General features: G+C 47.9%; 1 protein-coding gene across 1 annotated transcript in view; it reads right to left on the bottom strand.

Moving 5' to 3' along the window:
• LOC121274330 (zinc finger protein 271-like) overlaps window positions 1-25,662 on the bottom strand; it is a 175,088-nt gene that overhangs the window by 119,788 nt on the left and 29,638 nt on the right. The gene's annotated exons all lie outside the window — the stretch shown is intronic.

Genomic DNA, 25,662 nt, shown 5'->3' with positions numbered 1-25,662 from the left:
GCGGGTGTGCGCACAAACAGACGGCCACGCGCACAAGCAGGCGGGCCGGCGCAGGCACAGGCAGACAGGCGGGTGCGAATGCACACAGACGGGCGGGTGGGCACGCGCGCACACAGACGGGTGGACATGCTGACACAGGCAGGCAGGCGGGCACGTGCACACAAACGGGCGGGTGGGCACGCGCGCACAGACAGGCGCAGACGTGCACAGACAGGAGGGCGGGCGCACAGACAGGCGGGCGCGCGCACACGCAGACAGGTGGGACGGTGCACAAATACACAGACAGGTGGGCCGGTGCGCGCATACGCAGACAGGCGGGCCGGCGTGTGCACACAGTCGGGTCGGCGCGCACAAACACAGACAATGGGGCCAGCGCGCACACAGACAGGCGGACAAACGCACACACAGGCAGGCGGGTGCGCGCACACAAAGGCGGGCCGGCGCGCCCACACAGACAGGCGGGCCAGCGCACGCACACAGACAGGCGGGCCGGCATGCCCACACAGACAGGCGGGCTGGGGCGCACACACAGACAGACAGGCGGGCGGGTGTGCACACACGCAGACAGGTGGGCGGGTGCACATACACACAGACAGGCGGGCGGGCGCGCACACACAGACAGGCCGGCGCACACAGACAGGCCAGCGCACACAGACACACACACACAGGCAGTCAGGCGCACACACACACACACACAGACAGGCAGGCAGGCGCACACAGACAGACAGGCAGGCGCGCGCGCACACACAGACAGGCAGGCGCGCGCACACACACAGACAGGCAGGCAGACACACACACAGACAGGCGGGCAGACGCACACACAGGCAGGGACACAGAGCGGTTAATTAATGGCTCTTTAAGTGGAAGAGTATAAGATTAGAGGGATATCCCCCCCTTTTTTGTTAAAGAAGGAATGGTTACCCCCTGTGCAATCCCAACTGACACTGTGGTGCAGGTTCTCACCTCAGCTCACCTAGACGAAGCAGTTCCAATCTAGAATAGTAAAACTGGCAACGACCCAAAATCTAGTTTATTTTCTAAATGGCACAAAACCACCCAGTGAAAGGTTCGTAGCCGGGGCATTTTAAAGTTTTATTGCAAGAGGCTTGCAGGCTCAGCAGTTGTCCTTGGCAATTATGTTTGCAAAGGAAACAAATGCACACGTTTTCAAAGCTGGCGCGGACACTGAACACACAAGCCGAACAGTTTTTGTTGAAAAAAATGGGTGCTATGGCTTTTATTTGCTCTGGCACAGCTGGCACAAATTTGCCAAGATTGCAAAGAGGTTAACAGTGCGACACACAATGCCACACACACCTTCCAAAATGGCTCTGCAAATACACCCTCACCGCCTGATCCAGGGGCTGGGTGTCTAAGGTTCCCTCGCCTCCGACACTTCATTCGCTGGCTCGTGCTTTCCTTAGGTTTAAAACAGTCACTTGCAGGGGCTGAAATAACTGGCATCCTCTCTTACCTTCCTGTTCAAGTTTGAAGAATGGGCTTCTTCAAATGCCAAAAATCTACCAGTGAAAATACTTGTATTTTCCCCTCTCTCTCTCTCTCTCTCTCTCTCACGACTCTGTCCTGGCAATTCTCTGAGTAATTTGACTAGACCAGCTCCCCACCTCTGAAAGTATGACTGCTACACCCACGCCTCAGGGTCGCGTCCCATAAAGCTCAGAGAAGTGCTTTTAACTCTCTCTGGGCTCCCTATGGGTAACCAGGGCAGCATTTCCTTCGTTGACAAAAACGACATTAAAGATATATTATATTTTTCCTCTTTAATTCGAGGAGTCGGATTGCTGTAGCAGGCAGTTGCGACTCGCAGCTTAGCTCCCGCCTACTCAATGACCTATTTATATCCAAACTTTTAATAGGGGTTTTGATACCAATTATGATGAGGAAGCCATAGCTGAAATTGTGGACACTATAATTGCAGAAGTCGAAACTGATAGAACATAGGCTGAGCCCATTAATGGCAGAGGAGAGCAAAAGGCTCAATAACATTTCTCTGCAGATCATAACAAGTCAAGCTGCCTTAGCTTTCAACTTGAAGCTTTATATTGCCACAGTCCCAAGCACAATATCATATGAATGCATGAAATGGGAGGAGTAGGCCATTCGGCCCTTCGAGCCTGCTCTGCCGTTCAATAAGATCATGGCTGATCTGTTTGTGTTTCGAATTCTAGATTCCCATCTACCCCACCCTGATAACCTTCGACCCCCTTGCCTAACAAGAATCTATCTGTCTCCGCCTTAAAAATATTCAATGACCCCGCCTCCACCACCTTCGGAGGCAGAGAGTTCCAAGTCGCGTAACCCTCTGAGAGAAAAAAGTTCCTCCTCATCTCTGTCCTAAAAGAGCGACCCCTAATTTTAAAACAGTGCCCCCTAGTTCTGGACTCACCCACAAGAGGAAACATCCTTTCCACGTCCACCTTGTCAAGACCATTCGGAATCTTACATACTTCAATCAAGTCACCCCTTCACTCTTCTGAGCTACAGTGGAAAGAGCCCAATGTCGCAATATCACAACGTTTGTACATTCCCACCCCCACTCCCTCTTTGGTCCTTCTGATTTTTTTCCACTTTTGTGCTTCCTATTACCTACACCACCACACGTCCCCTGGCAAGTTATGAGTGCTCTGTGTGCCAGACATGGAGTTTTGCCCTACTATTGGTCCACGCAGGCATGTCCTCATGTGTACCTTGTCTGTGTTACACCCAAGAGGTCCAAAAGCTAAATGGCCACAAAACACGCTACTGTCTGACAAAAGAAGTACAAAATAAAAGCCGTCAGTTTCTACACACTGGCGAAGCAAAATTAAAAGCAAAATCGCGCAACAGCATCCGAAGCGGCTTCTGCTCCTTTGAATGAAGTGCCAGGAAAATAAAGTGACAGGACACGATTGGAAGTTAGTGCTGCGTGCAAGAAGGAAGTTGCATTGCGGTAGCGCCTTTCACGGCCTCGGGATACCCCAAAGCGCTTCACGGTCATTGAAGTATTTTTGAAGTTCGAATATCGGAAACGTGGCAGCCAATATACGCACAGCAAGCTCCCACAAACAGCAATATGATAATGATCTAGGTCATCAGTTTTTTTTTAAGTGATGTTGATCAAGGGATAAATATTGAGTCTCAGGACACCAGGGGAGAACACCCCACCGCCCCCCCCACCCCTCACCCCCACCCTTTTTCCAATAGCGGCCGTGGGATAATTTGCGTCAATCAAGAGGGCAAACGGGGGCCTCGGTTTAATATCTCATCTGAAAGGCAGCAGCTCCAACAACGCAGCACTCCCTCACTACTAACCCTCCGACAGTACGGCGTTCCTTCACGACTGACCCTCCGACAGTGCGGCGCTCCCTCACTACTGACCCTCCGACAGTACGGCGCTCCCTCAGTACTGACTCTCCGACAGTGCGGCGCTCCCTCAGTACTGACTCTCCGACAGTGCGGCGCTCCCTCAGTACTGACCCTCCGACAGTGCGGCGCTCCCTCAGTACTGACCCTCCAACAGTATGGCGCTCCCTCAGTACTGACCCTCCGACAGTGCGGCGCTCCCTCAGTACTGACCCTCCGACAGCGTGGCGCTCCCTCAGCACTAACACTGGGAGTGTCAGCTTCGATTCACTGCCCAGGTCTTGAACCCACAGCCTTCTGACTCATGAGGCGAGAGAGCTGTCAGAGCCACGGTTGGCACTGAATGCTTCAATTATCTAATCACCTTCTCCCTGCACCCTCTTCTATGTAATAAAGAAGTGGTTGTGTAGGAGATAACACAGTATCAAGGGTCTACAACATAATGTCTTACTCGATTTCTATAAAATGACAGGATGGAAGCCAGCCAATCCCCAGTATGGAGAAGGCATTATAAAATAACTTTGGTTTTATAATAATTGCCTCTGAACTTTAAACCACTGTGAACTCTATGGTTCAAAGACAAATTCTAAACACTGTGGGTTGGTGCGGAGGGTGTTTAATAACCCTTTAAGGGTCAACTCCTCAGATAATTTTTCGCACCTTCCCCCCTCCTACTTGTGCTGGTCAAGATACTCTTTAGAGTTATTTGACTCCTGGGGAAGACGAAGGGTGAAAAGAGGAGTTTGGGGAGATGTTGGGGGTGGGGGGGGGGGGTAGAAAATCACAGCTGAAAATCCCCACGCCCACTAATAACTTTTATGCCCATCCGACTATCAGACCTGGGACTTCTCTCGATGGGCTGTACTGGCAGAGGCGGGGGGGAGGGCAACAGGGCCTCAGTTTCCTGTCAGTGAGCAGGAGCCCACACCCCGAGGGGACACAGCATGATGCAAACACTGCTCAAGTTTGAGACTGTTGAGCTGTAAAGGGGCAGTTAGCAGGAAGTGGGGAGGCGGGTGGAACGTGCGTCAGCATCGAGGCATCTCTCGCTCATGTCAGACTGGCAGCTTGGAAAGATTTTCCAGGCAAATATGAAAGGCACATGGCATGGAAAACAGGAGGAGGCGGCGGCTACCCTATGCAAAACTCTAGCTCGTCTGCTCTAACGTCTGGAAAGCCAGGTATGCAAGGGTGATAAGGGAGAAATGAACATGATCATGGAACCTGATCCCCATAACACCCGAATGGAATTGTTCGAATCATCGCCAGCCATCCCCAGATAACCTACTGAAGCCTTTCATTAGCCTTGAGCTGAGGTTAATGGAGGCGTTGGAATCAATCGTGGTACCACCAGATCCCCGTTCCTGATCACTGACCCCAGTTGCATGATTGCACCCGTGCAGAAGTCAGGCAAGGACAGGACTGCTGTGCCTGCTGTCAAACACCCCCTCCCTGCCCTACTCAGCAGCCCAGCCCCCATCCACTTCTGCAAACCAACAGAGCATCAGCCCAGCTGCGAGCACTATCACCTCCGAGTCACAAGGTCCCGGGTTCAAGTCATACTCCAGGGGGCTGAGCACAAAAATCAAGGCTGACACTCCCAGTGCCAGTACTGAGGGAGCCTGTCTATCTACCCCTGGTGCTGACTCAATCCCACAATCAACATCACAAAAACAGATTATCTGGTCATTATTGTCATTTGTGGGAGCTTGCTGTGTGCAAATTGGCAGCAGTGATTCCCACATTACAACATGGCTTGTAAAGTACTTTGAGATGTCTGATGATCATGAGAAGAGCTATGAAAATGCAAGTCTTTCTTATCTCTTTCTGCACAGCCGATGACCTCCCTTCCCTAATGCCTCCTCCATGCCTCGGGGAGGCTGGGGGAAGAGGAGCCAAGTTGACCCAAAGCAAAGCAGCAGCAATTTGGAGTGTTAAAATCAGCACCGACATTATCGCATTCACTACACTTCAAAGAAAATATTCCATTGGCTACAACGGGCTTTGCAATGTCCCGAGGTTGTGAAAGGGGCCAGATAAATCCAAGTCGGCTCTCTCTAGGGAAGGTTTATCCACGTTAGCTGAATTGCAAACTCTCATTTCCACAACTGCAATGAAATTTGTTATACAAATGGTTAACGCGATTGGTCGATGCATTAAGTCTAACACCACTTCCTCATGTTAAGGGAGTATTATAATACGCTGTGTCATGCATCAAAGCAGCAACAATGTGCAAAAACAGAGGCAGCTTTTAAAAAAAAAACCGGCGTAAGGATAGGAAATTAACCTTTTCAGCTTCCTTCACCGGGGGAGTTTTTTTAAAATTTTGTGCTAACTGTTAAACTGAAGGGAAAAACACACACACACACACACACACAGCTTCACAGGCCCCTCTGTCTAAAGATACTGCCCAACCCTTTTCAGGAAAGCAATACGCTTGGAGACAGTCATCGCCAGCTGACATTCTACCTAGTAATTATCAAAATCCCGTGGTTTTGCTTCAGATTATACTGGGAGTTTACTTCAAGGCTCAGTTTGTCCCTGAACAGCCCCAACCAGATATGTGGTTGGTGAGGCAGCCATTTTAAGTTAACCTTTACGATCAGTTCCTCTTTAGCCCCCACCCTCCCTGTGCTCCTAGCACTTTTAATCCTGCCTCTGGATTACAACAAAAGTCCTCCAGGATAAAAAGAAACCAAAGACGGCGCATTTATGGGGCATTTCCGCGTCTGTGAAGGACTCACAGGGTTTCGAGTTCACACGCAATAAAGTGCTGTGAGAGCAGCGACGTGATGGGTAGAAAACCATGGCAGCCATTTTACACAAAGAGCTGGCAAGCAGCAACAAGGCCAACAGCCGCAGGAGCGGGAGGAGGCCATTCAGCCCCTTGAGCTGGTTATACCATTCAAAGAGACCCATGGCTAAACTGTACCTCAATTCCATTTATGTACGTTTGCTCCATATCCCTTGATACAATTACCCAACAAAAATCAATCTATCAATCTCAGCTTTGAAAACTGCAAATGATCCCAAAGAGGCAGCTTTTTTGGGGGAGGGGGGGGGGGGGCATGTGGAGAGAGAGGTCCAAATTTCTATTCCTTTTTGGGAGATGAAGTGCTTCCTGACATCATCCCTGAGCAAACAGGCTCTAATCCTAACATTCTGCCCCTGTGTCGGGACTTGCCCCCCAAATCCTCACCCTAACAGAGGAAATAGTTTCTCTCTATTGACCCTATTGAATCCCCTTGATTATTTTAAATATTATATAAATAATAACCCAAATTTGAGGGAAGCAGGTTTATGCAGCTTGTCCGCATGTTTTAACCCTTTTCACTCCAGGATCATTCTGATAAACCTGCTCTGCAACCCCTCAAAAAGGCCAATACATCCTTCCTGAGGTGCGGTACCCGGTACATAGGAGATAGGAGCAGGAGTAGACCATTCAGCCCCTCGAGCCTGCTCCACCATTTCAACTAGATCATGGCTGATTTTCAATGCTATTTTCCTGCACTATTCCCATATCCTCTGATATCTTTAATATGTAGAAAGTCAAACAATCTCAGTCTTGAACATACACAATGATAGAGCCTCCACAGCCCTCTGGGGTGGAGAGTTCCAAAAAGTCACCACCCTCTGACTGAAGAAATTCCTCCTTAAATGGTCCCTAAATCGCCTGTACCTTATTCTGAGACTGTGTCCCGATTCTAGACTACCTCCACCAACCAGGGGAAACATCCTTCCTGCATCTACCCTGTTGAGCCTTGCAGGAATTTTGTATGCTTCCATGAAATCACCTCTCATTCTTTTAAAATTTAGAGGACACAGGTCGAGTGTCCTCAATCTCACCCCACAGGACATGGCAGGAATCAGTCTGGTGAACCTTTGTTGCACTCCTTCTATGGCAAGTATATTCTTCCTTAGATAAGGAGGCCAAAACTGCACATAATGCTCCAAGTGCAGTCTCACCAAGGCTCCATGCGATTGCAGCAAGGCTTCTGAACGCCAGATGAGGTCAGCCTACAATTGAAGCACCGCTTCCCCCCCTTTGTATTCCAGCCCCTTTGAGGTAAAGCCCCACATTCCTTAGTGGCAGTCAGCTGGGGTTCACTGGGCAGCATTCTACTGCCCGCGAGTCAGAGGTCATGGATTTAAGCTGCCACTTCAGAGACTTGAGGGTGACACTCCCTGCGCCAGTGCCAATGCTGAGGCTGTGCTGCACTGCACTGTGCCATCTTTCAGGGTGAAGCGTTTAACCGAGGTTCCGGTTGCCTCCTCAGATGGGTGTAAAGGGTCCCGTGGCCACCATTGTGAAGGACAGCAGCGAGGGGAGTTCTCCCCAGTGTCCTGGGGTCATCATTCACCCCTCAACCAACATTACAAAAAGAACAGGTATCCAGACATTATCGCTTCCGTGATTGTGGGAGCTTGCTGTGCACAAACTGGCTGCCACGTTTCCAACATTCCAACGGTGACTACGCTCCAACAAACACTACTTTGGCTGTGAAGGCACCACAGCTCACTGACTGTCACCCCAGCTGAGATCAGCTAGCTGCACTGAAAGCGGGATCTTCTCTGCCTGAAGCACTGCGGGGGAGCCCAGCGAAACCTCAGTGAAAATTTGCAGCCAATTCCTGTTAATCGATTGACATTTAACCTTGTGACACAAAGTCAGCAGCTCACTAGAATAATAAGATAACAGGCAGGCCAGCTAATAGAATGAAACATAGATTTTTCCAGCTTGCTCACAGCTACTCCAGTGAAGTGTTAAGAATAGCTCCATGTCCTAGTTTCAACACACCCAGCCAATTCTCTTCGTTTAAAATTTAAAATTCATTCATTCACAGGATGGGGGCATCGTTTATTGCCCATCCCTAATAGCCCCTCAAGAAGATGGTGGTAAGCCGCATTCTCGAACCGCTGCAGTGCGTGGGGTGTTGGTAGACCCGCAGGGCTGGCCAGTGCTCAGTGCCAGGGTGCCCATCTGGTTTTATTCTGATTAGACATTTGCGTATAGCTGGTAGGTGCAACAGAGTGGCTCGCTCGGGCCGTATTTCAGGGCAGCAGTTTAGAATCAACCACGTTGTTGTGGGTCTGGAGTTACATGTAGGCCAGACCGGGTAAGGATGGCAGATTTCCTTCCTTCAAGGGGCATTAGTAAACCAGATGGGCTTTCAATAACAGTCTGGTAGTTTCATGGTCATCGTCACTGAGACTAACTTTTGAATCCAGATTGATTTAATTAACTAAAATTGAATTCTCCAGCTGCTGTCATGGTCTGGATCATCAATCCAGGCTTCTGGATTACTAGGCCCATAACAGAACCACTCTGCAACCATTCCCAACAATTCTGCTCCCATCATTGTTCATACTTCACTTCATGTGACACGTCACTCAAGAAATTCTCCCTGTCACCACGCACCCCTCCGCACACCCCACCATATGCACAGGTATAGAGCAGGGTGGCTCATACACAATTATTTCTTATTTGAGAAGCGATGAAAACAAAAAGAGACACGCTGTCGAAGCTTTTCATCTTGCAATCATCAGGACAGATGCAAGAGTTCCAAATTTCAAAGGGAGCAACAATTTATACTGCATGAGAAAGGTGGTACACTCCCCATGGCAACGCTCCCACCAATCAGAGTCGACTTGCCAACCAATCAGTACCTTTCCCTCATGCAGTATAAATTGTTGCTCCCTTTGAAATCTGGCATTCTTGCATCTGATCTGATGAGTGCAGGACGAAAAGCTTCAGTGGCCAAGTACACGCAGAATCCCTGAACCAGCACATCAAGCACGTCGGAAGTTAATGCGTTACATTTGCCCCATCACAAGCTCACTTTCCTTCCCCTTTCCCCCATCCATCTAGAAAGAGTGAACAGGTTTCCATTTCCTCTAGCGCCTTTCACGACCTCAGGACTCCCCAAAGCCCTTCACGCCCAGTAAAGCATTTCCCAAATGTGGTCACTGTTGTAATGTAGGAAACGCGGCCGCCAACTGGCGCAGAGCAAGGCACCACAAACAGCCCATGTGTTAATGACCGGGTAATGTGTTTTGTTAATGTGGGTTGAGGAACAGACATTGGCCGGGACACCAGGGAGAGCCCTCCCCAAGAACGGCCAGATAGGACTTATTACATCCACCCAAGAGGGCCGACAGGCTCTGGGTTCAAAATCTCACCCAAAGACGGGTCTTCTGCCCATGTTCATTTTCTGTCAGCTTTTCCCATTCCGCATACCCATGTCCAGATTTATTATGTGAACTGGAAACGCTAAAATGACATCCAAAACGCCACTGGTGAACAAAAGAAATAGGCCTGGCGGCCAGGCCCTCTATGACTCGATCATGCTGGATTGTACAAAAATGGTGGATGCTTGTGGAACTGTATCTCTGTGAGGGTAGAACTGCAGAAAAGGAAAATACATTGGACCAACTTCTGTGTACCGCATCCTGTGTACCACAGCTTGTAAAATTCCCATTTTTTAGTGAATTTTCCCTCTCTTGTATTCCAAGGCTTATTCACAAGTAGTCACTATCCACAGAGCTATCTATCAACTGAAAAATCAGAAATCTCCTGAGAACAGGTATGCCCATCAGAAACAAAATCCTGGTGTGAAAGTCTTAATTATACTGAAGAAGGATTAGTCCGTGTAGAGCTGGATGATCAGCGTCTGGCACAGATTTAGAATTAAACCTCCCCAATCGGGAGTGGGGATCTCAAGTGTCACCAAAGTCTCAAGGCTGAATTCACGCCTTGGAATTTCCCACAAGACAACTGTTGTCGCTTGGCTAATGATTGGGTGTCCCTTTCTCAAGTGGGTCGCATTCTCATCTAAGTCAGAAGGTCATGGATTCGAGACCCCACACCAAAGACATGAGCACAAAACCCATGCTGACACTCGCCAGTACTGAGGGAGTGCTGCACTGTCAGAGGGTCAGTACTGAGGGAGCACCGTGCCGTTGGAGGGTCAGTACTGAGGCGTGCCGGGCCATTGGAGGGTCAGTACTGAGGGAGCACCGCACTTATCAGAGGGTCAGTACTGAGGGAGCGCCGCACCGTTGGAGGGCCAGCACTGAGGGAGTGTCACGCTGTCAGAGGTGCCATCTTTTGGATGAGATGTTAAAACGAGGCTGTATCTTAGATGCATGCAGAAGATCCCACAGCCACTAGGTGAAGAGCAGGAGAATATCTCCCTAGTGTCAACATCTATCCCTCTAATTCATTAAGACTGGATATTACCACAATGAGATCTTGCTGTGTGCAAACAGGCTGCCATGTTTCCTACATTAGAACATTGACTGCACTTCCAAAAAAGCACTTCATTGGCTGTAAAGCGCTTTGGGAGGTCCTGAGGTGATGAAAGGTGCTATAGAAATGCAAGTCTTTATTTCCTTCAATTTTATTAATAATACATTCAGACTTACTCCGAACCTTCATCGACGCTCCAAACATGCTATCGTGCTGACTCTGCCTGCTCACAACACGATCAACATGTTGCAATCGCAGTCTATACATTTGTTTATGGTCTCTGGAGAAAAGGGAAGACTGGTCGGGGAGGGGGTGGTTTGGTGGGAGATCTGATAGAGATCTTCAAGATTATGAAAGAGTTCGATAGGTTAGATGTTTTCACTTTTAGATCAAAGCTAGAGGCCCTACCCGAGACAGCAGACAGTCTCGGTTTATCGTCTCATCCAAAAGATGGCACCTCCAAGAGCCCAGTGCCAGGAGTACCAGACTCATCTTTCCGGCTCAAGTCTCTGGAGTGGGAATTCAAACCTCAGCTTTCTGACTCCGAGGCCAGAGCGTTACCAACTGACCCATTGCTGACCCGGCCTGTTTGTGTTGAGGTAAACATGGTGACCGGGCCATCTGAATAAGAGGACTGCCCTAGGCTATTTCCCTCACCAAGAATAGGCTAGTTGGTAGCACACTTGCTATCTGTGGAGCCTTGCATGTCCGCCAAACATCTGACTGCGCCTCAAGCCTTGGACGTGAAGTGTTTGGGGGAGATAATGGGATATATCAATGGAAGGTCGTTCTTTTGTACCCAGTGCATTAGGAGTCACACTGGAGAAGTGCTGGTTGGAGATACTGTAGAAGTCAGTTGTAACAAACTCAACCAAGGACACAGGATAGGGTGATAAACATCCTGGAATCTGTGCTCCGAGAGAGCTCGTTCGATGAATTCTGCTCAGGAACTCGATCAATGACAAACCTCCCTCCCTCCTGACCCGTCCACTGCCACTCAAGTCTTTCCCACATTTGCAGGTATTGAGAGGACTTTTTTTAGAAATGTATTCTTTCATGGGATGTAGGCGTCGCTGGCAAAGCCAACATTTGTTACCCATCCCTAATTGTCATTGGCCTGAGTGGTCATTTCAGAGGGGCATTTAAGAGTCAACCACATTGCTGTGGGTCCAGAGTCACATGTAGGCCAGACCGGGTAAGGATGGCAGATTTCCCCCCCTAAAGGGACATTAGTGAACCAGATGGGTTTTTACGACAATCAGTTGTAATTTCATGGTCACCATTACTGAGACTAACTTTATATTCCAGACTTATGACCTGAATTTAATTTCTACCAGCCGTGGTGGGATTTGAGCCCGCAGCATTGCTGGTCCTAGATGTTACCACTGTGCCACCGTCTCCCCAGATAGTCTCAGCTGTGGCTCAGTCAGCATCCTGACCTCCCAGTCGGAAGGTTGTGGGTTCAAGCCCCACTCCTGAGCCAGAAGGTTGTGTCAAGTCCCACTCCAGGACTTCAGCACAATAATCAAGGCTGAAACTCCAATGCAGTCCTGAGGAAGGGCTGCAGTGTTGGAGGTGCCATCTTTCAGGTGAGAAATTTACAGGACTCCCTCTACTGAAATGCAGCCTGTGTACCGCTCCATGTGTAGACCTCAATGAGTCAACTGGGATTTCTAAAAGGCTATGACCTGTGTTTGTAAAGGGCCTTTCACGACCGCAGGGTATGCCTACAGGGTTTTACAGCACAGAAGGACTTGTTTCCTCTTGCTGGCCAGTGGTCCACACAGCCTGTACAATTGGCAGCAGGTAGTAGGGAAAGTAGTCTGCACTTTAATTCCTCATCACTCATGACAGGAATTGAGTTAGGGGATTGGAATCATTGTTCAGGGTGGCTTTTGCAGGGGGACGGGAGGGGGATGTACCAGTGAAGGAGAATGGAGGAAGTGGCTATGGACTGAGCAACAGAAGTAGGAAGCAGCATAATGCAGCACTTGTCAATTCAGCTGTAAAAAAAAACTGATCTGTTAAAAACGACAGCACTGCGTACATTTGTAGGTCAACTCGAGACGGGGAGATGAGGAGAAATTTTTTTTTTTTTACATTGTTGTGATCCAGGAGGTGCTGCCTGAAAGGGTGGTGGTGCTTTCAAGAGGGGGATTGGATAAATACTTGAAGGGGAAAATTGCAGGGCTATGGGGGAAAGGACGGGTGAGCGGGGAGGGGGACTTATTGGATATCTCTTTCAAAGCGACAGTGCAAGCACGATTGGAGGCCTCCCTCTGTGTTGTATCGTTCCATGAAGCTCTTGCCAAGACAAAATTCCTACCGCTGGAAACCGACAACAGAAGAGGGGCCTGCTAATCCCATCCAAGGACCTGCCGCTGCCTCACCCCAGTACAACAGCCCTCCCAAACCTGTCAGGCCCCTCACCTCGCTTGGGCCCTGTCACCACACATCTGGCACTAACTCACAGGCTGGTATCCAACTTGCACTGCAGCTACCTAGGTCGGACTATGCACAGAGACAGCGTGGCACTCCGACAGCACTGGCGCAGGCAACAGGGCCTGGCTCCACCCTGCTCAAATGGGGAAACTATGAAGCCACAGCAACAGGCCCAAAAGGTAAAGTCAGCGGTTGACCTACTCGCGTTTCCAGAACGAGCCTGTGCATCACCTCCAATGGTCTTCAACATCACAAAGCCAATGTATCACCATCAAAGAACAGCCAAAATTACAATGATGCTTGAAAACTTGACAACGCCAAAATCCAAATGTTTGTGGCATGCACGCTGTCACAGGACCACAGCCATTTATCTCCTGCCACTTGGCGTTACCGGCTTTGCCCGTGAGCACATAACCAAGGGCAAAACTCCAATGCAGTGGGTACTGAGGGAGTGCTGCCCAGTCAGGGGTGCTGCGTTTCACAGGAGCTGCTGAACTGAGGCCCCACCTGCCTTTCCTGGTGGGCGTTGAAGCTCCCGTGGCACTGTTTGGAATAATGGCTGAGAGCCAGCATGAAGGTGACGGGCCAAATGGCCTCCTTCCGTGCTGCAACCAACCTATGATTCTTATGTGGCTCAGCGTCATGCTTTGTTTTATAATGCTCCTGTGAAGCACCTTGGGATGTGTTATGTTCAAGGTGCTACATAAATGCACATTGTTGTTACTGTAATACTTACAGTGCAATATTAAACACTGCATGGAACCGCCCGACTGTGAAAAGGTACGCAAGGTTCCTTCTTCCCTCGATGGAAGTGTCAGCTGAGACTTTGAGGCTCAAGTCTCTGGATTAGGATGTGAAGCCATAAGCTTCTGACTCAGAGGTTGGGGGTTGAACTCGACAGCTCGAGAGCTCATCAGTCTTTCAAAGAAAGACACAGTGATTGGGTGACTATATATAATCCTGTACCATAGAACCGTACAACACAGGAGGCGGCCACTCGGCCCCTGAGTATGTTCCGTCATTCAAGCAGACCATAGCTGACCTGTATCTTAAATCCATCTACCTGCCTTGATTCTGCAGCCCTAATCCCCTTACCCAACAAAAAAATCTACTAATCTCTCTATGTCACTGTACAGACATGCCCATCCCATTACTCTGACTTTGGGCAAACATTTCTGTGCGTCAAGTTGCTCCTGACAAGCCACCTTGAAGCTCTGTTCCCCAGTAAAGTGGGCAAGGATGGCTGAGGGGCTCAGACACAGGCAGTTAGAGTCGCACACACACATGTACACCACCACACACACAGACAGACAGACACACGCGCACACAGACAGGCAGGCAGGCGCACACACACACAGGCAGGCAGGCGCACAGGGAGGTGTGCACACACAGGCAGGCAGGCCCGCAAACACGCACACACGCACACACACACACACACACACACACACACACACACACACACACACACACACACACACACACACACACACACACACAGAGGCAGGCAAGCACACACAGACCCACAGAGACACACACACACAGACACAGACACACACACACACACAGACACAGACACACACACACACACACACACACACAGAAACACACACGTAACTCTCTCACTTCCTGAGTGAACACCACTCTCCATTCACCCAGGGCACTGCACAGCTCCCAGCTGCCAATACAAGCCAGGATCTAACCACAAAAAGCCTCGCCCCAAAACAGACCAACAGGATTTGACAAAAAGTATTTTAAAAACAACACAGGAACAAAAAAGGGACTGAGGCACAATTGGACAGATTATCTTAACATTTAATGTTGCTTGGCAGAGACATGGGCAACCAGAGATCTTAAGCCAGTAGAATCTTAGGCCTCTCAAAATTCAAATTATTAAAGTTTGTGTTTTACTGTTCCTTCCTTTAATCACCATCTCAAGGCAATGATGATATAATCAGGCAGGCACCCAGTTCAACTTATCCTTGTGTTTCATCTAAAGCACACCCCTTCAATGAATGCACCCCTGGCTTATTATGCATGCCATACCTGGTTACACCGTGCCCATCCAGAATCGCTGCCAAGACTTGTAAACATCCATTCTCTGGCTCCAACGGGCCAATCACCTGTTAACACGCACATACCCACCCACTTAAATACCATCTCTGGTTTCAGCAAGATGCAATCTCTCAGGCCCTGTCAAATCCCAAAATGCACCCTCCCCCTTGCCCAGGCAAGCGGGTGATGAGCTAGCTCATCGCAGTACGGGCACTACATTTGGTCTCAGTGCCTCCGGGTGACAGCTTCTCTTGCTCCTGATCACGATCTAGTATGTGGCCATCAGACGATTACTGGAACGGGGCAGGGTACAATGTTCTTCACGGTTGCATGGCCTGCCCATATGGCCACTTGGGTGGAATACAGAGAGGTTCCCAGTGCCCTTCACTAATAAATTTAAAAAAAATAGTCAACCCTTTCATAGCAAGGCGAGCAAAGAATAAACCATTTGGCCCATTAAAAACACATTGCCTCCCCTCTCCCATCAAAGACCATCCTTCTAATCCCCTAACTCTCCCTTCAAAGGCCATTCCTCTAGTCCCCTAGCTCTCCCATCGAAGGCCATCCCTCTAATCCCCTAAATCTCCCTTCAAAGACCATCCCTCTAATCCCCTAACTCTCCCTTCAAAAGCCATCCCTCTAATCCCCTAACTCTCCCATCGAAGACCATCCCTCTAGTCCCCTAACTCTCCCATCAAAGACCATCCCTCTAGTCCCCTAACTCTCCCATCGAAGACCATCCCTCTAGTGCCCTAACTCTCCCATCGAAGACCATCCCTCTAGTCACCTAACTCTCCCATCGAAGACCATCCCTCTAGTCACCTAACTCTCCCATCGAAGGCCATCCCTCTAGTCCTCTAACTCCCATCGAAGGCCATCCTTCTAGTCCTCTAACTTTCCCATCGAAGACCATCCTTCTAATCCCCTAACTCTCCCATCAAAGACCATCCCTCTAATCCCCTAACTCTCCTAGCGAAGACCATTCCTCTAATCCCCTAGTTCTCCCATCAAAGACCATTCCTCTAATCCCCTAGCTCTCCCATCGAAGACCATTCCTCTAATCCCCTAGCTCTCCCATCGGAGACCATCCCTCTAATCCCCTAGCTCTCCCATCGAAGACCTTCCCTCTAATCCCCTAGCTCTCCCATCGAAGACCATCCCTCTAGTCCCTTAATTCCCGCACTGAAAACCATCCCTCTAGCTCCCCAACTCCCCTATCAAGCCGATCCCTCTGGAATCAGAAACCCATCCCTCTCATACTGCGATGCTCCCAATCTGGATTCCTGGTGTAGCCAAGCTGAACTGTGTGTGTGTGTACCTTGCCAAATAAATTCTTCCAGAGATTTCTCATTTTCTGTAAAGAAGTGCCTAGTTGTATATCAAATTTAAGTTTATTTGTTTACAGATGAGGCATTTGGTCAGACCTTTAAGGCATTCGCGTGATCTGGAATTGCCTCATCCAAGCTATCTAACATACTTAATGAGGTTCTTCCTTTAGCATGTCCACTCCAGCCTGTGGGATAAACTATTTTGTATTTTTGTTTTCAAGGTCATCCCTTTATAATTGGGAGCACGTTAGCACTTCAATATTTGTCCACGCTGCCAAGGAAGTTCCATTGGTTGATTTACTGGCAAACTCATCAGACAATAGCTATTGCCCTAAAGAAAGGCTTGCATTCATCCAGCGTTCTCCAGAACATCAGGTTGTGGCTTCAGGTTCTACCCTGAAGACACTGGCACAAATTCGAAGCTGACACTCCCAGTGCCAGCACCAAAGGAGTACTGCACTGTTGGGGGTGCCAACATTTGGATGAGACGTTAAACCAAGCCCCCATCTGCCATCACTGACGGATGTAAAAAATTCCACAGCTACTATCGGAAAAAGAGTGGTGTGCGGGTGGGGGTGGGGTGGGACAACCAATATTTCTCTCTCAACTCATTAATTGAAAACGCATTATCTGGTCATTATCCATGGTGCTACTTGCGGGATCTTACTGTGCGCAAATCCTGGATGCTGCTGAAGTGGCCATACTTTCAAGACGCGCTTCATTAGCTACAAGATGCTGACTTCATGAGGTCATGAAAGGTGCTATATGAATGTAAGAACGTGTAGGAAGACTTACATTTATATAGTACCTTTCACAGCCTCAAGGCATCCTGAAGCCAATTAAACATTTTTATGTCGGCAAATGTATAGCAAGATCACACAAACAGCCACCAACCAAGCAACATACTTGCATCTTGCTGGTGTTGGTTGAGGGAGGAATGGTGAACTTCCCTTTATTCAATTAGTGTCCTAGGTTTGTTTACATCTACTGAGTGAGCCTTTGCCATCCTGGTCTAATGACCCACCCAAATGATCACACCTCTGACAATAAAATCAAGCTCGTCTTACAATTTTAGCTTACGCTCATCATAGTGTTACGATTGCACAACTCAAGATAGCTTGACCAAAGAATACTTGGAGCTGGGTGGAGCTAGAAAAGAGACGGGCGATCTCTTCCTGAACCTGAAGTGACCACTTCCACAAAGGATCTTAATTTTTAAAAACGCTCTGTGCAATCCAGGACACATGTAAGTTAAGAGCGTAGGGTCAGAAGAAATAAGAGCTGGTCTTTTGTGCCCTCAAGCCTGCTCCGCTAGTCAATAAGATCATGGCTAATCTGACTGTGGCCTGAAATGCATTTTCCAGTCTGCCCCCCATAACCCTTGGCTTGTCGATCAAAAATCTGTCTAACTCAGCCTTGAATATATGCAATGACCCAGCCTCCACTGTTCTCTGGGGTACAGCATTCCAAACACTAACAACCCTCTGAGAGAAGTAATTCCTCCTCATCTCTATCTTAAATGGGAGGCCCCTTATCTTTAAACCAAGCCCCATGAGGAAATTATCCTCTCAGCATCTACCCCCTCAGAATCTTCTAAGTTTCAATGCAATCTCATTCTTCTAATCTCCAATGCTAGGCCCAACCTTTCCCTGTAAGACAAACCTCTTCACCCCAGGAATCAGCCGAGTGAACCTTCTCTGCACTGTCTCCTATACAAGTATATCCTTCCTTAAGTCAGGAGACCAAAACTGCACAGTGCAGTTGATGAGGGAGTGAGGAGCTGTGCTCCACTGATATCAACAAAGAGCCTGCCCACTACTAGTCACTGATCGGTTAGAAACAAAGCCATGCTTGACTGGGCTCCCACGACTGGCTGAAGCAAACTGCTCATTCACTTCCCCAGCTGTGCAGTGGAGTCCATCCGTTATGCTCTCAGTTTTAAAATTGATATATTATCCTCCCAAATTCTGACCGGCCACTGACCGCTCCCAAGCAGTTTTCCGTGTTTTCAGAACAAGGACAATGCTGGCAGGACTATATCTATTGCTTATTCCTGAAGCTACAATTGAGTGGTCATCACACTTTAGGAAGGACCTCAAGGCCTTGGAGAGGCTGCGGACGGGGATTTACCAGAATGGAACCAGGAATGAGGGACTTCAGTTAATGTGGAGGGACCAAATAAGCTGGGATTGTTCTTTTAGAGCAGAAAAGGTTAAGGGAAGATTTAATCGAGGCGTTCAAAATCAGGAGGGGTTTTAATAAAGTAAGTGAGGAGAAACTGTTTCCACCAGCAGGAGGGTCGGTTACCAGAGGGACACAGGTTGAAGAGAATCGGTAAAAGGAGGAGTTGAGGAGGAATTTTTTTTTTTAAATGCGGTGAGTTGTTGTGATCTGGAAGACGCTGCCTGAAAGGGCGGTGGAAGCAGATTCAATAGGAACTTTCAAAAGGGGGAATTGGATAAATACTTGAAGGGGGAAAATTTGCAGGGCTACGGGGGAAAGTAGGGGTTTGGGGGGTAATGGGACTGATTGGATACCTCTTTCAAAGATCCGGCACAGACACGATGGCCTGAATGGCCTCCTCCAGGACTAGAAGAAAATAAAGACTTTCATTTCCATAGCGCCTTTCTTGACCACCAGACTCTCAAAGCACTTCACTGCCAGTGAAGTATAGTCACTGTTGCCATGTAGGAAGCATGGCAGCCAATTTGCACACAGCAAACTCCTACAAACAGCAATGTGATAACGGCCATTGGTGCTGATCGATGGATAATATCAGCCAGGATACTGGGAAGAACTCCCAGAGTGGCCATGGCATCCTTTAAGTCCATCTAAGAGGGCAGGAGAGGCGTCGATTTGACTTCCCATCCGAAAGATGGCCCCTCTGACAATGCAGAGCCCCTTCGGCGTTGGAGTGGGAGTGTCAGCCCCGATCTTTGTGCTCAAGCCCCGGAGCAGGACTCGGACCCAGGACCTTGTGACTCAGAGACAAGAGTGCCACCAACTGAGCCACTGTTGACACACATACACTACATGTTACGAGTGGCTTCTAGGCATCGAGAGTCAATTGCACAGAGTGTGTCAATGGGTACAGGTGGCACCTCCTTCACTGAAGGACATTCGCAAAACAGCTGGGGGGTTTCAGACACATTTTCTTCATGCAAGCATGTGACACTACTTGCCACACCAGGAGCTAAAGGCACAAGCTCTGGGCCAACTGCCAGCAGCCATCAGCACTGTGCTGCCATGCCTCTGGTGGGGAGTCCTTCACACGAGGTTAAATAGTATCAGCATGTCGTGCAGTTACTTGAGGACGGCAGAAGAGAGAGAAGATGAAAAGTCTGGGTTTTTCATAGCTGACTTAGCCTGTCCTGATCCTGACTGCTGGATCACAATCACAAGTGTATTTGCCTACTGAGCACCTTGGAGGTGCTGAAGCTGATAATGCCCCAACTGGGAATAGCTAAATCAGCACAGCATTACGATTGACACTTTAAAGCATTCCTGCAAAGCAGCTACAAAACAAACGCCCAAACACTCAGCCACTTCTGACAAAGTCAAAAAAAAAACACTGGTGACCTTTTTAAAACTTAATTTTTCGTGCAAAGTCTTTCAAAAAAAAATATTAGGGAGAATCCCTGTCGACACCAGTTTTGCATACTGTGAGAGTTGTCTACCAATCTCACAAACAGATCATAGACCCCGAAACAACTGCCAGCTATTGAATCCAGCGAGGTCACCGAGGTCATTTTCTCTTTTTCTCCTGCTCCGGGACAGCGAGGTTGAAAGGAAAGAGGGGGTCTGGTGGACGTGAAAGACCCCCGCGGCACTACTGAGAGAGAGCAGGGGCTTTCCCTCCGATGTCCTGGGGCCAATATTTATCATTCAACCGACGTTGCTCAAAATAAAAATGATCCAGTCACAGGTGCTGTTGGTGTGAGCTTCCTGTGTGCAAATTGACTACTGTCTTGACTGTATGATGACGGTGACAACACTTCCAAGAGTACCGAGCTCCTCAACTGACTAAAACTTTGGTTCACCTGTCGGAATATCCCCTTGTGTGGCCCGGTGTCAAATTTTGTTCGATGACGTTCCTGTGAAAGGGGCTAGGCATGCTTTACTACACTAAAAGTGCAGCATAAAGGCAAGATTTTTGCTGTTGTTCATTGGTTGGGACATCCCGAGGCACCACAGAAGTGCGCGTTTTTATTTTCTTAAATAGTAGCACGCCGGAAATTGAACACAATAACCTAACTGTAAATTAGTGACAAAAAGACCAAAAGATTTCTTAATTCTTTTCTTTTTAAAAGAAAGACAATCTTATTCACGACTCATTGCTCCATCACAAAAATACAGCCTCAATACTTGTGGTGTTCTGGGCTCGGCAGCTTCAAGCTCTCACATCACTTGCCTGATTATAGACAGAAAGCTCCAACGTGCTATTCTTCAAATCGACACTTGCCTCATGTGGTGATGGTGTCAAGCAACAATCACGTAAACAGCTCGTCCTGGTTAATAATTTGACCTTGGATCAAAAAGGTTTCTTTGTACTTTCTTAGAAGCCTTTATTATTTTTTTTAAAAAGCAGTTCAAGCTAAAGTCTTCTAAAATACTGAACTGGGAGTATCTATTTCACAGCATATTTGAAGAGAGCACAAGGGAAAAAAAGATGTGCTTTTCATGAAAGGCTCAGCATAGAAAAAGGCAAATCGGTGTAACTGCTCCGTGCTGGTGTCTCTGCTCCACACAAGCCTCCTCTCACTCCTTCTTCATCTCACCTCATCAACATATCCTTCGACTCCTTTCTCCCCTATGTGTTTATCTAGCTTCCAGATGCTAAATGAATCTCTGCTATTCACCTCAACCCACTCCCTATGGGAGCGAATTCCATATTCTCCCCACTGTATGAGTAAAGAAGTTTCTCCTGACTTCCCAATTAATGACTGTCTTATATTGATGGCCCCCTAGTTCTAGTCTCACCACCCCACCCCACCTCCACTCCGCCCCATAAGTGGAAACATCTTCTTTACGTCGACCCTATCGAAACCCTTCAGCATTTTGAAGACCTCAATCAGGTCGTCCCCTCAGTCTTCTCTTTTCATGAGAAAAAAGTGGAATAAGGGATTAATTTGAACTATTACACAACCATCCAGCTTAAATAAAAATTAGGAAATAAAACACAACAGCTACTCTCTTCTCTACTGAGATTTTGAAATACTGTTTGGTAGTACGGAACATGAGTATTGCTGAAAAAAAGACATGTTATCAAAGCTTTTCAGGTTGCACGCATCAGGACAGATTCGCAAGAATACCCATTGTAATGGGAACAACAATTTATACTGCATGAGAAGAGAGTACTGATTGATTGGCAAGTGGAATCTGATCAGTAGAAGCATTGCCATGGAAAGTTCACCAGGGAACAATTAACTGCCAAGCTTTTGTTTAAATTCAAACCAGGCTGTCGACTCCAATTGGTCAAGGGGAATGAACTCAGGAATGGCTGTCCTCTAAGTTCAGTTTAAAAAGGTACAATGTGTGGACATGTTCTGTCTGCAAAGGACAAGGTCCTGTCTTTGAATATATGTAGCTTCTAACATCCGTACCCTGATCAGATCATTGCTCACTGTACATCATGCAAACTCATGAATGGGCCTAAGGCTACCACTTTCAGTCCTGAAAAGTGCCTTGTCTACCTCAGAAGGGCAAGGTGCCTCAAAAATTTGAGCAGTTGAAGCTAGTCGTTTCACACTGCTACTATTCAGTAGCAACACCAGTGGTATTCGCCACTAACAGGATGCTGCTGTCAAGCCAAAAAGATGCTCTATCTATCACACAAAGGAGGGACGTGGTATATGAATATCACTGCCAGTGTGGTGCAAGGTAAGTAGGCCGTATATCCCAACAATTGGCAGATCGTGTCAAACAGCACATCCCTTCGGCTGCTCACAACAGGCAAAATACTTACCGTACCCAACCAGCCCATGCTTGCTAAACTCAAATCATAGTGCCAATATTAGATATGATTCAGCAGCTTGACAGCACTTGCTTAACAATACTGATTGTGCTAAGAATTACACTGACAACCAATTTAAGATCATCAGTCGGGCTTGCATCGTAGCTCACTCATGCGTGCGAGAAACCACATATATTCACACAGGGCCCTGTCCTTTGCAGACAGAAAGAGCATATCCACACATTGCATCTTTTTCAACTAAACAAAAGCTTGGGAGACAACCATTCCTGGGTTCATTCCTCATGGCAATGCCTTGACCAGAGTCGACCTGCCTGGTTTGAATTTAAACAAAAGCTTGGCAGTTAACTGTTCCCTGGTGCATTCTCCATGGCAACGCCTCTGCCAATAATAATCCACTCACCAACTTATCAGAACTCTCTTCTCATGCAATATAAATTGCTGTTCCCTTTATAATTGGTATTCTTGTGAATCTATCCTGATGAGTGCAAGATGAAAAGTTTCAACAGCATGTCTCTTTTTTCAGCAATTTTTAAATAAGCTAGGTGACCATCTTGATGTTGCACATAAATACAAGACCAAGTTTACATTGGAACAGAAGGAGACCTTTCAGCCCCTCAAGCCTGCGATGCCGTTCAACAAGAACATGGCTGATTTGTATCCTAGTTACATTCACTCACCTTGGCTTCATATCTTTTAATATCCTTGCCTAGCAGACTTATCTCACTGAAAATTATCTTAAAAGGGAGAATGTGCAGGGTTACGGGGAGAAGGTGGGAGAATGGCACCAGGTACATTGCCCAACTGGAGAGGTAGCACAGAGACAACAGGTTGGATGGCCTCCTTCTGTACTGTAACCACTCTGCGATTTTCAATGGAAAGTACAAAATTCTTAAGGGATTTGACATGGTTTTTGGTAGGGGAATGCTTCCCTGGGGAGCCCAGGACTCAGAGGTGACAGTCTCAGGATAAGGGGTCAGCCAACTCGGACTCGGATGAGGAGAAATTTCTTCACTCAATCTTTGGAATTCTCTACCCCAGAGAACTGTGGGTGCTCAGTCGTTGAGTAGATTCAAGACTGAGATCAACAGATCTTTGGGTACCAAGAGAAGCAAAGGGTCATTCACAATCTTATGGAATGGTGGTTAAGATTCAAAGGGATAAGTGGCTCCCTCCTGTTTCTCAAGTTTGAATTTAACACTTTTACTTGAGCTAGCACTTGTTGCTTTTTATGGGAGAGAATTCCACACTACTACAAACCTTTTAAAAAAAAGACGAATCCATATAATGCTTTTCGCACCCATTTTACAGTGCTTTTGAAGTGTGGTCACTGTTGTAGTGTAAGAAGTGTGGTAGCCATTTTGTGCACAGCAAGATCCCACAATCAGCAATGTGATCATGATCCAGATCACCCGTTTTTTTTAATGCTGTTGGTTGAGGGATATATATATTGGCCTCAGACACGGGGGAAAACTGCCCCCACCCCATCTCATCTTCAAAAAGAGTGCCGCAGGATCTTTTACACCCACCTGAGCAGGCAATTGGGACAGAGCGGGAATAAAATTATGCTACAACGGAAGGTGCAACCACAGTGTGACGAGTGCACAGTCTGTTTCCAGTACTCACCATGCACACAACAATTTCCATCATAAATTCCTCTGACAAGAGCTGTGGCAAACATTAGCAAGGCTTCACAAGCAGGCAGTGCCTGTGCAGTTTATGCAGCACATTAGGGAAAGACGGTGATGTAGTGGTAATGTCATAGACCAGTAATCCAGGCTAATGCTCTAGGGACATGGGTTCAAATCCTACCACAGCAGCTAGTGGAATTTAATTAATAAATCTGGAACATAGAGCTAGTCTCAGTAATGGTGACCACAAAACTATTGTCGACTCAAAACGTTAACTCTGTCTTTCTCTCCACAGATGCTGTTAGACCTGCTCAGTTTTTTCCAGCATTTTCTGCTTTTGTTTCAGATTTCCAGCATCCGCAGTATTTTGCTTTTAACTATTGTCGATTGTTCACTAATGCCCTTTAGGGAGAGAAATCTTACCTGGTCTGGTCTACATGTGACTGCAGATCCATAGCAATGTGGTTGACTCTTGACTGAAATGGTCTAGTAAGACGCCCAGTTCAAGGGATGGGCAACAATTAGGGATGAACAACAAAAACTGACCTTGCCAACGACATCCAAACCCACAAAAAAGCTTACATTTTGGAGACTGCTCATTCAGCCCAGCCCAGCCTGTTGGTGATTATTAGCCCATGTGTCTGCCCTGTTCCCATATTCCTTTATTCTCCACCCCTTCGACCACCTATTGAATCTTAAATGTTGACAAGGTCACTGCAATCACTTGTGCATTCCACAGCTTCATAATGCCCCTTGTGTGAAAGCATCCTTACTAAATCTCTTAAGCTTACGTCCCTTGTTCTTGGCTTCCTGATCGCTGGGTGCGAGTTATTTCAAATATTGTGGCGTTTCTTCCATTTCTCTTTTGTGCTTTATGATCTTTGCGCTCTTGGGGAATTACTTTACAGGCCATGACAACCTCCACTCTGCACCTGTCAGCTTGCGAGCATTTCAGAGGTACTTCAGCAGAGGCGTTGGTCCTTCAGGCCATTGTCCCAGCAGTAACCACATCACAGCTATCTATTCTCAGCTCCAACTTGGCATGTTTTTCTTCAAATGTTTACCACCTACCAGGTCTGCTTCAGCCATCAGCCCTGTGCTCGCCGACCTACACAGGTTCCCATCCTGGCAACGCCTCGATTACAGAATTCTCATCCTTGTGTTCAGGCCTCACCCTCGCCCACTTCTGTCACCTCCTCCAGACCCTGCAACCCTCCGAGATCTCTGCACATCTCCGATTCCGGCCCCTTGCCAATCCCCCAGATTCCCATCGCTCCACCACTGGCGGCCGTGCCTTCTGCTGCCTCGGGCCCCAAGCTCTGGAATTCCCTCCCTAAACCTCTCCACCCCTCTCTCTCTCTCTCCTTTAAGACACTCCTTAAAAGCGAGCTTTTGGCCAGCTGCTATAAAGTCTCCTTCTGGTGCTCGGTGTCAAACTTTGTTTGATAACACTCCTGTGAAGTACCTGGGATTGGCCGGTGGGGGGGTGGAGCATAGGGTGGGGTGGGGTGGGAAAGATGAACACCAATTTTCATAGCACTTTTCACGGGCCCCTGACATCCCAAAGTGCTTAACAGCCAATGAAGCACCTTGAAGTCACAGGAAACGTGACAGCCAATTTGCGCA

This window comes from Carcharodon carcharias, assembly GCF_017639515.1.
Source record: "Carcharodon carcharias isolate sCarCar2 chromosome 36 unlocalized genomic scaffold, sCarCar2.pri SUPER_36_unloc_1, whole genome shotgun sequence".
Taxonomy (NCBI): Eukaryota; Metazoa; Chordata; class Chondrichthyes; order Lamniformes; family Lamnidae; genus Carcharodon; species Carcharodon carcharias.
The sequence above is the reverse complement of the archived record's forward strand: the minus strand, read 5'-3'. Positions and strand labels throughout refer to the sequence as shown.